General features: G+C 39.5%; 1 protein-coding gene across 20 annotated transcripts in view; it reads right to left on the reverse strand.

The window, feature by feature from the left end:
• DLG2 (discs large MAGUK scaffold protein 2) overlaps positions 1-13,140 on the reverse strand; it is a 1,831,272-nt gene that overhangs the window by 115,718 nt on the left and 1,702,414 nt on the right. The gene's annotated exons all lie outside the window — the stretch shown is intronic.

The following is a 13,140-nucleotide window of genomic DNA, read 5'->3' on the forward strand; positions in this document are numbered from 1 at the left end:
CCATTGAGGTCACTTAGCGAACAGCCCTGAATACCATGACAAGTACACTACCTGAGCCAACAGTTCCCAAACTTACCTGAATACTCTAAGGTACTATATCACATAAGTAGAATCCTTGGCCCTACCTTGTCATCCTCTGATTTGATAATCTTGGGGTAGAGTCAAGAATTCTGTTTGTTTTTTCTTGGTTTTGTTTTGTTTGTTTTAATCATTTGCTAGCTTCCCAGGCCACTTGTATGATCACTTGTCTGATTTGGGAACTACAGGTAATATTGTGCCACAGAGTCCTTAGAGAGGAACAACTTATCTGGACAGAGGTCTTTGTTTCCAAAGCCCAAGCTCTGAGTCCTGTTTGCCATCGAGACTAGGCCTGCACCTGCCTTTTCTGAGACCCTGGGCCTGCTGACCTTATCCTGGTGAGTCAGATTCATCTCAAAGAGCTCGGTCACAGTGCCCCATCTCAGGAAGAATGATGAGGATTGAGCACAACTTTTGCAAAACAGCTGGGAGATTTATATGCTGCAGTGGGAATAAATCATGGACGGAGGAAATTAATGAGCAACATGTTTCTGGATTTCAAATATGATTTCTTGAAATGAATGAGTCTTTCTGCTTTCCCATTTCAATTAGCTTTCTTATGAACTCTTCCTAGCATTTTTCATTACAGTCAATTATTTAACATGTTCCAGTATGAAACTGGTCATTACAAAAAACATAATTGATTTGACCCATGTTCTGACACAACGCTTTGCAAAATACATGCGCCTCCATACTGATTAATCTCCTGGGCCATTGTTTTTCAGTAAAGCATAGCACCATGTTGGCCGTGGATGGTGAACTAATATGGAAATATGAGCTGCTTATGCTTGTGGAAAGTTACAACAAGGAAAGGACGAATGAATGGATGTCTCACAAAGGCATCATTTGTCCTAAGACTTGGACAAGAATCTATGTATCACTAAAACTGCCTCTCTGCAGGGGAAAATGCTCAGCCAAGAGAAGGAACAGGGCAGAGTGGAGAGAGCTGAATCTGGGCTAGAGAGACTGAATCTCAGTTTCTGGACAGTCACTTGCCACTTAAATTCCTCCACTGTTCTAATTCACAGCACTCTTCTCTGTAAATTGGGGCACATCATTACCTACCTTACAGTGCTACTGTGAGGAACAGCAAAATGAAAACAGTCCCTGAAATACTATATTAAGTGCTTAGTCAATAGTGGTAAGGATGCCATACTGCTGACCAAGCTATAAAATCAGTTTGCCATCCTTTTGTTACAGTCTTGTTTACTGATATGTTCTAATTATGTTTACTTATACATAATTCAATCTCATCAATTAAAAAGATCTGGACAATATTGTCATATTCTAAGGACCATTTGTATTATTTTCTTCCTGCTTCTATTTACTATGCATATAGCCAATCTACGCCCATGTTCTGCTCTTTTTTTGTTAGTGGATAAAAACCGGTAAGAGAGAGAGAGAGAGAGAGAGAGAGAGAGAGAGAGAGAGAGAGAGAGAGAGACGGATAGAGAGAGAAAAACATATAGTATCACTCATTCAAGAAATCCTCTGTAGAGTTAAAAGAGAAAATAATATCTCTGAAGAGTTTAAAGAGAAAAATAAAATGACTATTATACATATACCACTGAGGCAAACAAAGACTATTGACAACTTAGAAATTCTCTGGATGTCCTTCTTAATAACATGTCCCTTCTACCCACATCCCTTTCAAAGGTAACTCTCTTGAATTTAGGAAAAATTATCCCCTAATTTATCTTTACAGTGTTATCACATATATGTGTATCCCTGAATAATATATGGAATAGGTATATGGATATGGAATCAAATTGCATACAGGGTGTCCCCCCAAAAAATGAATATACACTTTAATCAGTGATAGCTCAATTAAAAAAAAATATATATATATATATATATAAATTTTATTTCAGAAAGGAAGGGAAAGGGAGAGAGAAATAGAAGCATTAATGTTGGGAGAATCATTCATTGCCTCCAGCATGCCCCACACTGGGAATTGAGCCTGCAACCTGGGTATATTGCCCTGACCAGGAATTGAACTTTGATTGCCTGGTTCATAGGTTGATGCTTAACCACTGAGCTATGCCAGCCAGGTTGACAGCTCATAGCACCATTCTGGCCATGGATGGTGAACTAATATTATAAAAACTTGAAATGAAATATATTTTAATCAATACCATCTTTATACATTTTTTTGAGGAGACCCTATATATTTTCCTATGATTTGCTTCTTGGAGCCCATATTATATTTTATGGCTCATCCATGTTATGTATGTAGCAGCTATGCATTAATACTTAGAACAATGTTTATTATGTGACTATAACAATTAGTATGTCCATCTTACTACTGGGCATTGGACTATCTTTAAATTTTATTAACACTATTGGTATAAGTATCCTTATACATATACCCTATATATATGCCCAAAACTTTTCTTAAGGTATATACCTAACAAATGAGTTGTTAAGTTTCAACTTTACTAAATAATGTTAAACTATTTTCCAAAGAAGCAGTTCCACTGACACAGTGGATGAGTATTCCAATAATTCTGTTTCCTAGCTAACACTTGGAATTGACTAGAATTATTTTTTTTTTCAATTTAGTGAATGCAAAATAGTGTTTTATTGCAGTTTAATTTGCATTTTCTTGATAATTAATGGTTTTAAGTATCTTTTCATATGATATGTCATTTGTGTTCTCTCTGCTTTTTTTTTTTTTAATAAAACAGAGTTGCCTATTTCCTATAGGACTGTTTAAACCTTTCTCATTGCTTTATAGTTGTCCCCCTTTAACTGAATTTTTGCTTTTTGTGGTTTCAGTGACCTGCAGTCAACTGCAGTCTGAAAATATTAAGTGGAAAATTCCAGAGATAAACAATTCACAAGTTTTCAGTTGCACACCATTCTGAATAGCATGATGAAATCTCACACTGTCCAGCTCTGTCCTTCCTAGGACATGAATCATCCCATTGTCACTTAGTAGCTGTCTTGGTTGTCAGACTGACTATCTGAGCATCACAGGGCTGTGTTCAAGTAACCCTTATTTAGTTAATAATGGCTTTAAAGCAAGAGTAGCAATGCTGGCTATTCAGATATGCCAAAGAGAAGCTGCAAAATGCTTATGCTTCCTTTAAGTGGAAAGGTATGTATGAATCGGAAAAAACAGTATATAAAGAGATTGGAACCATCTGTGGTTTGGGGGGTCTTGGAACGTATTTCCTGTGGGTAACAGGGGGCGGGACTACTGCAGTTCTGGTAATCTGGATATTAATCTTTTAACAATATTAGCTATTCACATTGCAAATCTCGGTTTCATTCTATTTTCAATTCATATAACATTTCACCTCAGAGAAGTCATGTATAGGACTCAAAGGTTTTCATTTCTCTAAAACTGCTTATATCAGTAGTTATAAATATAGACAGATTTCAAAATAAATAATTCAGTAAAGTGGTTTAGCTGAAATATATTCATGAACATCTTTGCTCAAGCTTGCAGAAAGTACTCAAAGAGTTTATTAAAGTAAACCAAACTAATTTAAAAACACAAAGGCAGCATGGTGTTGAGAAAGGCTTGCATGCCAAGACTCCAAATACACTGAGCATTCATCTTCCGTAGTTTACTACATTCACAGCAACAACACTGCAAACTGCTTCCTTTACTCATAAGACATTCTTTGAGTAAAAAGTACTCTATTTCAAGTGCATTTTTTGCTCAGCCAGCTGAGACAAACGTTACCAAGTTTTCCATTGAATTTCAAGTGTGGCCTCAGACTAAAACTTTGAGAGTAATAATTTTTAATACACTTGTCTTGGAGTCATGTTTTTTTTTTTTTTCTTTATCAACTCGTCTTTGATACCTAAGGAATTGAACAATATACCCTCTCAAAAATTTATTTTTTTAGGACAGTGAATTACTATGTATGATACTATAAAGATGGATGCATATCATTATACATGTGTCCAAATCCATAGGATGTCCAACACCTATGGGGACTATGGAGGTAGAGTGATGATGATGTGTCTAAGTAAGTTTATCAGGTCTAACAAATGTGTCCCTCTGAACTGGGAGTTTGATGGTGGAGGAGACTGAACATATATGGGCACAGTGGGTATATGGGATTCTTTGTACCTTTTGCTTAATTTTGCTGGGAACCCCAAACCACTTTAAAATAAAGCCTATTAAAATTTAAAATAACTGTTTTTTAAAAGTTTTAAAATGAGAAATGAGAAATGATATTGAACAATGTGGGGGGAAGGCAAGCAAGAGTACCTGCAAGTAAGAGTCTCAACTAGTTTCTAAAGAAATGGCGCCAGGGAAGTCACCATAGCAAAGACAAGGATGGTAACAGTAACAAGTGCTTAATAAGTGTCAGACAATATTCTAAAGAGTTTTACCCAATAAACTCAATTGATCTTCACAAGAATCCTATGGGATAAGAACCGTTATTGCCATCCTTTAAAGATGAAGTAATGAGACTCAGAGTTTAATAATGTGTTCAAGTTTCTATGACTAGCTGAAGGTGGGGTGACTGCAGGTGTTCTCACCTCCTGTACACCACTTATTGTGTAAAAGAAGCACAGAACCCAGGCTAGTGAGTGGATCATAGAACAATACATTCGAGGATACTTTCACAGAACCGTGTGCAGGTAGATAATGAATGCAATAGCACAATTTAAAGTTTAGATCTTCATGTTTCTTACATTTTACAGCAATCAGCAGTTTTCTGATATCAAACCATAAAAGGTAGTAATGAAAACATTCACATCAATTTGAGGCATAGCATTAATCAGCCTACACCCCTGGGTTTTAGTGTCCCTCGGTAATTGCTGCAAGCACCTCTGAGAGAAAGCACCCTCGCATTCTGCCTGCTGTCAATAGTCAAGTTTCTCCCTGTATGAGTCTGGGTCCCCAGAGTCTTACCCAGAACTGGAGTTCAGAGCAGTCAGGAGCTTGTATCTCCCTGTGGATTGAAAAAGCCAGCCGCATACTTAGTTGCCAGCCCTTTCAGCATGCGCTTCAGTATTTCTGCATTTTAGTTTTGCAGCTCCTCTGAGTTTCAGTGTGCTTTTCTCTTCCCTTCTAGTTGTAGAATTTCCACTTAGCCAGCCTTCCTCTGGTTCTGGATTATGTCCGTTTTGTCTTTTAGTTGTAATTTTGAAGTGGTTGTGTGAGGCAGCAAGTTCAGGTGTTTACTTATGCTGCCATCTTGGTTTCTCTCCTAAGCTATATTCATTTATTTAAATCTGTGGGCACTTAGTTTTACTAAAAGGAGGGAAACTATGTGGTACAGGTATAAGCTAAAAATGTAACCTTATTAAAGTGTAGCATTGATCAGAGGTACTGAAAGCCTTTAACATCTCCATAAGCATTTCTCATCATCAAAGAGACCAATTTAGCTGCCCTTTAGAAATATCAGGCCATAGTAATCAGTGTCTTCATGGAGCTGAATTTATCTCCATTTCAGTAAACAGCTACTGCCACCTGAAAACCTAAGTTAGTGCTTGAACCTTATACTCAAAATTCACAGAAGAAACCATTTTGGTTAATATATTCATGAAATATAGTCATGGGCTCTATGCTAAGTGTCCCCAGATATCTCTTCTTCCTCAATTTCCTTTCAGGAATACAACTCTTCCCTCCCACCCACCACCAATTTTAGGAAGGCACACCAGGTAAAGACTGTATTTTCTGCAATTGATTAGCAATTTATTTAAAAGTATTTGCCTTATAAACATCAATGAAATGAGTGCTTATTTTCTTTAAAAGATTTGCACTGGAATGCTTATAACAGCTTTATTCATAATGGTCCCAAAGTTGGAACAATCCAAATGTCTTTCAACAGAGAAATGAATAATCAAATTGTATAACAGACTACTGAAATACAAAACAATATGAATAACTTAGAAAATTTACATTGAGCCAAAGAAGCCAGTCATGAAAGAATACAGGCTGCATAGTAACATTGATATGAACTTCAAAAATAGGCTCAACCAATCATGATGATAGAATCCAGAATAGCAGTGATCTTAGGTGAGGGTGGGTGGGTAGGGTGAAGTCTAGCATTGACTAGAATGGAGCATAAGGAAATTTGGATGTTAGAAAGTTCTATATCTTGGTTTGGGTGGTGGTTATGCAGAAGTGTACTTTTCTTAAAATTCATTGATCTGTGCATTTTGTTGTATTATACTTCAGAAGAGGGAAGAAGAGATGAGGATGAGGAGGGAAAAAACTGACCGACTGCTGGGAGTGCCAATCAATGGGCACAACCTGAAACCTTTTCTATAGTATCTCAAATCAATGCCAAACAATTTACACTTTTCAAGAAAATCGGTTCTGAAACCATCAAAGCTAAAAGGAGGGATTCATGTTTCTTCCCCAGTTCTGATTTGTTTCTTACTAATTTTTGGAAGATATCACTGGAGAGTTAGCAGGAAAACAAGGAACATCGATGGAAGGTTAAGTTAAAATGAGCGGTTCCTCTACCTGGGTATACTCAACTATCAACAATAAACCAAAACTTCCCTAGTAATTTGGAAGGAATAGAATCTGTGCCCTTCCTTGAGTGACACCAACCTGGGAGTCAGAAACACTCAGGACTAATGTTTGACTACTTTTGTGGGAACTTGGGTAAGTCCACGGAGTCTGAGACTGTTTCCTCATCTTGAGGATGCTATACCAGCACTAGCTCCAGGGGTTAAGAATAGTAGCTGAGTGGACACATGAGAGGCCTTAGAATGTAATATGTACTCAAGTTCTAGCCACTGCTATTCTCTCAGAAAGATGAGATCCACATTTTAAGCAAGTGATTTAGTATGTACATGTTTGACTTTCATAGTTGGCTGTGTTTTGCCTTGTCTTAAAGGCTTAAAATAGCTCTATTATATTCATTACTGAGTGAAACTACTCTTTGATTCACAGCACCTCTGATACCTTCAGTCCAACGGACAACAGGGCACAGGTGGTGGGCAAGTGGCACTGGCCAACCTCTCCCAGATAAGTTTGGTACAGGAGGAGGCTTTCTCCTTCCTCTTTCCTGTGCCTTTATATCCAAGCTCTTCCTGGCATAGACTTTACGGCATTAAAAAAAAAAAAGTTGTGATGGGTTCTATCTGGCTGAGCAATGGAGTTGATTTAGAAGAGTCCTGGGGCCAACATGACATCACATTAAAATTCAGACACCACAGCTGATGCTAAAACAAGAGCTAAAAGCAGAGCTGGTAAGCTCTTTGGTGGTGTGGCAGGCTAATGGGTAAAATGTTTTTCTTTTCTATTATCTTAATTAAAAATCTAGTAAACATGGTGGGGTTTCTGTTACACACTCAAGGGTCCCCAATTGGTTCCTGTAACACAACAGACTGTTCCCAGAATCTCAGGCAGGAACTACGCTCACATTCTCATTTTGAACCCCCCTTCTGTCCAAGGACCTTATTTCCTGCCAACAAAGTGACAGCAAACAGCTAGTACATTCTAACAGAGGCTCCCCTTATAGTACAATATTAGGTGAAACCTTATGAAACATGACAATTTCATATGGTTCATCCTAATACTTTCTTTTTTTAAAAATCCCCCCAAGGAAATGTTTTTATGAGAGAGAGAGAGAGAGAGAGAGAGAGAGAGAGAGAGAGAGAGAGAGAGAGAGAGAAAGAGAGAAGTGGATCTGTTGCCTCCTGTACATGACCTGAGCAGGGATTGAACCTGCAACCTAATCATGTGCCCTGACCAGGAATCAAACCCCCAACCTTTCATTGCACACAGAGTGATGCGCCAACCAACTGAGCAATCCAGCCAAGACAATTCTAATATTTTCATTAAATCATAGGATGAGTTAAATCAGAGATTAAATTCATTAAAAAGGAGCTGACAAGAATAACAGGATTTCCCCCAGTGCAACTTCTACCAGGGGCACAAACTGCCTACATCATAATGAACTTAGAAAATGTTCTAAGCTAAGAAATCCCTTATCCCAGCCCTTCTGCCTCCACACACAGTCTTTGCAAAGACTTCATGGGCTTCAGAGCCTGAGATAACTATTGCCAGCCTTGGGCCCAACGTGCCCCAGCAGGCCTCCATATGCCTGCCTCCTCGTGGTCCAACAGGTTTTCTGCTAATGAGAAATCTGGCTCTGTGCTCCTTTCTGGCTCTAAGCACAGCTAGGGCAGATGGAGGAACCCTGGGAGCTGGAGGTGGCAAAATTTCCAAATTTCCCATTAGGCTGGCTTGATTTTTATACCCACAGCATACAAAAAAAATAATAATACAAGAAACAGAGTTTAGGAAATAATTTAACAACTGATTTTAAAGTCAGGAATGAAAAGCCATTTTCCCATTATTGACAACATAGGTTGTATATAAAAGCAGGCACGGATCCTTTGTATGTACACTTCCTACTCCCAATTCCCATTCTGGAGGTAAAATAAGCTGCAATTTCAAAATCATAAAGTGCAGTCCCTTTCTGCCCCCAAGCAAAATACTGCTGTAAAAGTTTGTTTCTAAAGTAGCCACACTGGGGCCCTGTGGTTTTTTCTTCGATTTTCTCTTTTAATCTAGAATTGTCTCTTCATGTGCAAGAGAATTAGCCTTTCCAGGGAAGAGGCTGCCACATGAATGCAGGCTGGATTCTGCTGTGCAGGAAATGTGGTTGAGGTTTAATGCTTGGTGCTTAAACCCACATGCTTGTGCTTTTGGCAAAGCTGGAGGTTATTTCCACATCATCAAATTCTGAGTATAACTCTAGAGTCGCGACACCCTCAAATATCATATTGGAACAAAGAATTGGAATAACATTGTCCAGAGTTTACTCTTCTCATATCCAATTCTTAAATGTACGGTAAGTAGCAGGTCTCTAAGATCTGGAACTCTGTATGTAGCTCCCCCCAAACTCCTGGTTAGAACAGAATCTAAGAGTCCATGGATATAAGACAGGAAGAGCCTTCAGAGATGACTTTGTCTTACATCTAAAAATCTGAGGGCCAGATATGGGAGTAATTTGTGCAGTGTCCTATAGCAACTCTTAGATCCAACTCAGCAACTCAATCCTAGGTCCTCCACTTCTCCCCAGGCTGCATGGATCAGTATCAAGGTAGAAAAAGGAGTGTCTCTACCTGTGGGAGTGACTGGGAACAGACCAAAAGGAAAACATGAAGCTAACTAAACATTTAGGTATAGAGCTATGCTATTTTCCTGACAGGAAGCATACAAAATAAATAGAGAAAAGAGAACTTGGGGGAATAGCAGTATAGCTACCATCTATAGAACAGTGACAGGATAATGAACCAATGGTAACCATAGTGATACATAATGTTTGTTAAGCACATCCTATCTGCCTAGAAGTATGCCAAGCAACTTAACGCATTATCACTGAAACCTTACTACTATCCAATGAGATAAAAATAATAACACTTAGTAGCTGTCATTTACTGAGCATATTTTGCATATGGACTAGACCAGTGGTGGGCAAACTCATTAGTCAACAGAGCAGCAAACCGCGGCTCGAGAGCTGCAGTTTGCCAAACACTGGACTAGACATGTATAAATGGTATCTTGTTTTATTTATACAACATGATTATGTGATTGTTATCACATTATAAAGATGAACAAAATCAGATCCAGAAGGTACAATAACATGATTAAGGTCACATAAGTGGTAAATGGAGGAATCAAATTAAAACCGCAGTCATATGATCATAGAATTTAAGCTATTAATGCATCATATTCTGGCTCTCAATTTCAGGTTGCTTAAAAAAAATAACACATCACCACCTGGCCAGAGTGGCTCAGTTGATTGAGAGTTGCCTGCATACCAACGGGTTGCTGCTTCTATTTCTGGTTGGGTACATATGGAAAGAAACCTATTGATATTCCTCTCTCACACTGATATCTCTCTCTCTCTCTCTCTCTCTCTCTCTCTCTCTCTCTCTCTCTCTCTCTCTCTCTCTTTCTCCTCCCCCCCACCTCTCTCTAAGCATGTCTTGGGTAAGGACTTAAAAAAAGGTACATGAAAGCATTGCTGTATTCACAACCTGGTTTTTAAAATTTTCCTAAAAAATAAATCAGATCTAAAATAAATGTTATTTTACAGAGACTATTTTAATTGTCTAATCTATTTATATTGCAAGCTGTAGTGAATCACAGTTTTGGCATTATACCTAGAACTGCTATTGGATGTGGCCATTAAAGAATTCTGTGTTTTAACATTGGAAAAACAATTCCATAGCCCTTTGTGAGTATAAAAAACACCTGGATTTAACATTATGTACATATATATATATATGGGGGCGGGGGGAGAATATGATGGAAGGAAATACTACTTTTTGCTGCTTCCAGGATCCTGTAGGAGACCATTCCACTTAATTGTTCCAGCACCACAATTTAGAAATCAGTAGCCCTGGTAACCAAGCCTATGATTGAAGCGTGCTTTAAAAAAGGAGACATTGTGTGGTGGCTGGTCCTCGACAAACTGACAGGCTTTGTTCTACCCTTCTGAAACTCAAGGTATTATTTACACACACTCAGCTCTAACACTGAATCCCCTCATTAAAGGAGATCCCTTTTACACTTATCTGTACGCAAAAATAGAAATATTTGAATAAAACCACGCATTTTCTTCTTTTGCTAAATTACTGGTTAGAAAAAAAAATTGAAAATATTCACTGAGCAGTATAAATGGTGTAACTGAAGCTCTAGTAAGTCTCCTCGAGTGGTGCTCATTTGACTGTCCTTCCCTCTGTCCGCCCAGCAGCCAGGGGCTGGGACGTTGCTGAAGACAGTGATGGGGACCATGAAGGACTTGTTTCCCAGGGGTAGGGGCAGCTGTCAGGTGACGTAATAGCTATTCAAAGGCCATTGTTTCTGCTTTTCAGTTCTAAGAAGCCAATCTACCTTTTCTTCTTTTTTGGGGGGGGGGGGGCAGTTGTTCAGGTGGGAAGGAAATATGTCTTTGGAGGAGGCACAGGTATAAAGGTGATAAATGCTTTTGTATTCTTGACTTTAGCCACTAGCAGGGGAAGGGGGGGGGGACGAGAGAGAGAAAGGGGGGAATGTGCACATTAGACTTAAACCACGGGAGAGGGTTTAAATTTCTACTTGAATCCTCATAGAGGGCATAGAATTATGGCAATTTCTTATTGACCCCTCCATCTGTCCACCTGTCTCCTCTCAGCTTTCATGGACAGGCACAGGGCCAGGTGCTTTACATACATACACAGGCACTAGAGCAGAGCAATAATGATTCAGACCTAGTCTTGAAAACCAGCTCCACCATGTAGGAGCTGTGGGACTTAGGACAGGTTTCTCAATGCTTGACACTTAGTTTCCTCACTGTAAAAGAGGTGCCAATATTGTCTTTTACCTCAGATTGAATCAGTGTGGGGTTAAATAAAATGCGTAACCCATACCCAGCACCTGAAAAATAGCAGGCATATTACATAGCATATTTCCTATTTTAAGTCTGAAAATACTGAAATTCAGAGGATGCAAAAGATTTGTGCAAGATCCCAGATCTAGAAAGTGATGAAACCAAAACTGCACTCTAGAAACATACAGTCCCTCACCGTAGCACGCCTCCTTTATGAGCTCACAGTCTAGGGGAAACAGTTACCTGAACTTGGAGTTTCCTACAATGAGAGGAGGAGGAAGTGGTGTGGGCCAGGAAAGGTCTTAGAAGACTTGGTCCCAGAACTGGATTTTGAAAGGCCTTTGAGAACCTTTTAGGCAGAAACTGAAAGAAGGAGACTGCATTGGAATGGAAGACAGTGCCAGGAAGGCAGGGAGAGGAAAAGGAGCTGGTTGCTCATTGAGGCTCAGTCCAGGGTCTGTAGGGGAAGTGGCTGAGGGGGATGCAGAGGTAGGCAGTCTGGATCCAGACAATCTCCTTTACCTCCTGGTGAACAGGAGCCACATACAGGTGAAATACATGGGTGAACTCAAGAGTTAACATGCCTGAAAGTGAATCACACTTGAATCTTTTGCATTTCACTTGGAAACGGAACATCTCTCTCAGCAGGCAGGCTCACCTAATGTTTCCATGCCAACTGATTGCTGAGACCTGAGATAGGCTAAGCCCTAAGGAGGGGGGTGCAGATAAAAAGGAGAGGGAGAGGAAAAGCCAGGGTCAGACCAGGGGGTGGGTGGGAAGGGGGAGGGGCAGTGCACTACAGAGCTGGGAGGAAGGAGCAGCAAGAACCAGAAATGGGAGATTAGGTAAACCTAGTTGTACCTGAATTCATTGCAAACCTGGTCATTCCCTCCCCCCTCCCCCCCTTCCTCTCCCTCTCTGTTTTTTAGAGCTCACCTGTACTCTGAACATTTTCAAAGGGATCTCTTGCAATTTAAGAGCTCCCAATCAGTTCATTTCTTATTCACCAGAAATCGAATTGTGAATGTTAGAACTCTTATTCTTAAGCAATCTTTTCACTCTTTTCAACCTGCCTTTTAAAGTTACTTAGTTTTGAACTAGGAAATTTAATTTTTGCTAAGTTGGCAAACTATAGTCTTAGGTTGGTTTTCCAATTTTGAGTCTGAATGTGATTGAAATGGAAAGCTGTCCCAGGAACTGGCCTTCCTTATAAGCTGCAGGTTTGCATTAGATTTCTACACAAGTAACCTTAGACATTTTAAGATTAGGTGGATGAGGAAGAAAATAAAGTTAAAAAAGAAAAGATAGAATAGTGGTTCCTAATGTCTCTGCACACTGGAATCACTAGAGGAACTTAAAAAAATATATATATATCAATACCCCGGGCATGTTCTCAGAGATTTTGACTCACTAGGTTTGGGCTGGGGCCTGGGTATTAGGGTTTTTAAGAGCACTTATGATATTGTGATTTATAATAAAAACCTTGAATTTGATCTTTGTTCCATTCCTGGCACAGAACTCCTAAAACCCTTGAAATGTCCTATGTGGTAATACCCATGGAGGGAGTTTTTATTATTCATAACAAGCCCCCTTCAACCACACCTCAGTTCCGGTTGCTGAGGTGACTTCTGGAAAGACCCTCAGGGTGGGGGCTGCTGCCAAGGCAACCACATGAGCTTTCAGCTCCTGCCCTCTGGGAAAGGGAGAGGGGGCTGGAGGCTGAACTAATCACTAAAGGGCAGTAAGTTAA

The sequence above is a fragment of the Pipistrellus kuhlii genome, unplaced genomic scaffold (assembly GCF_014108245.1).
Source record: "Pipistrellus kuhlii isolate mPipKuh1 unplaced genomic scaffold, mPipKuh1.p scaffold_m20_p_9, whole genome shotgun sequence".
NCBI classification, from domain to species: domain Eukaryota; kingdom Metazoa; phylum Chordata; class Mammalia; order Chiroptera; family Vespertilionidae; genus Pipistrellus; species Pipistrellus kuhlii.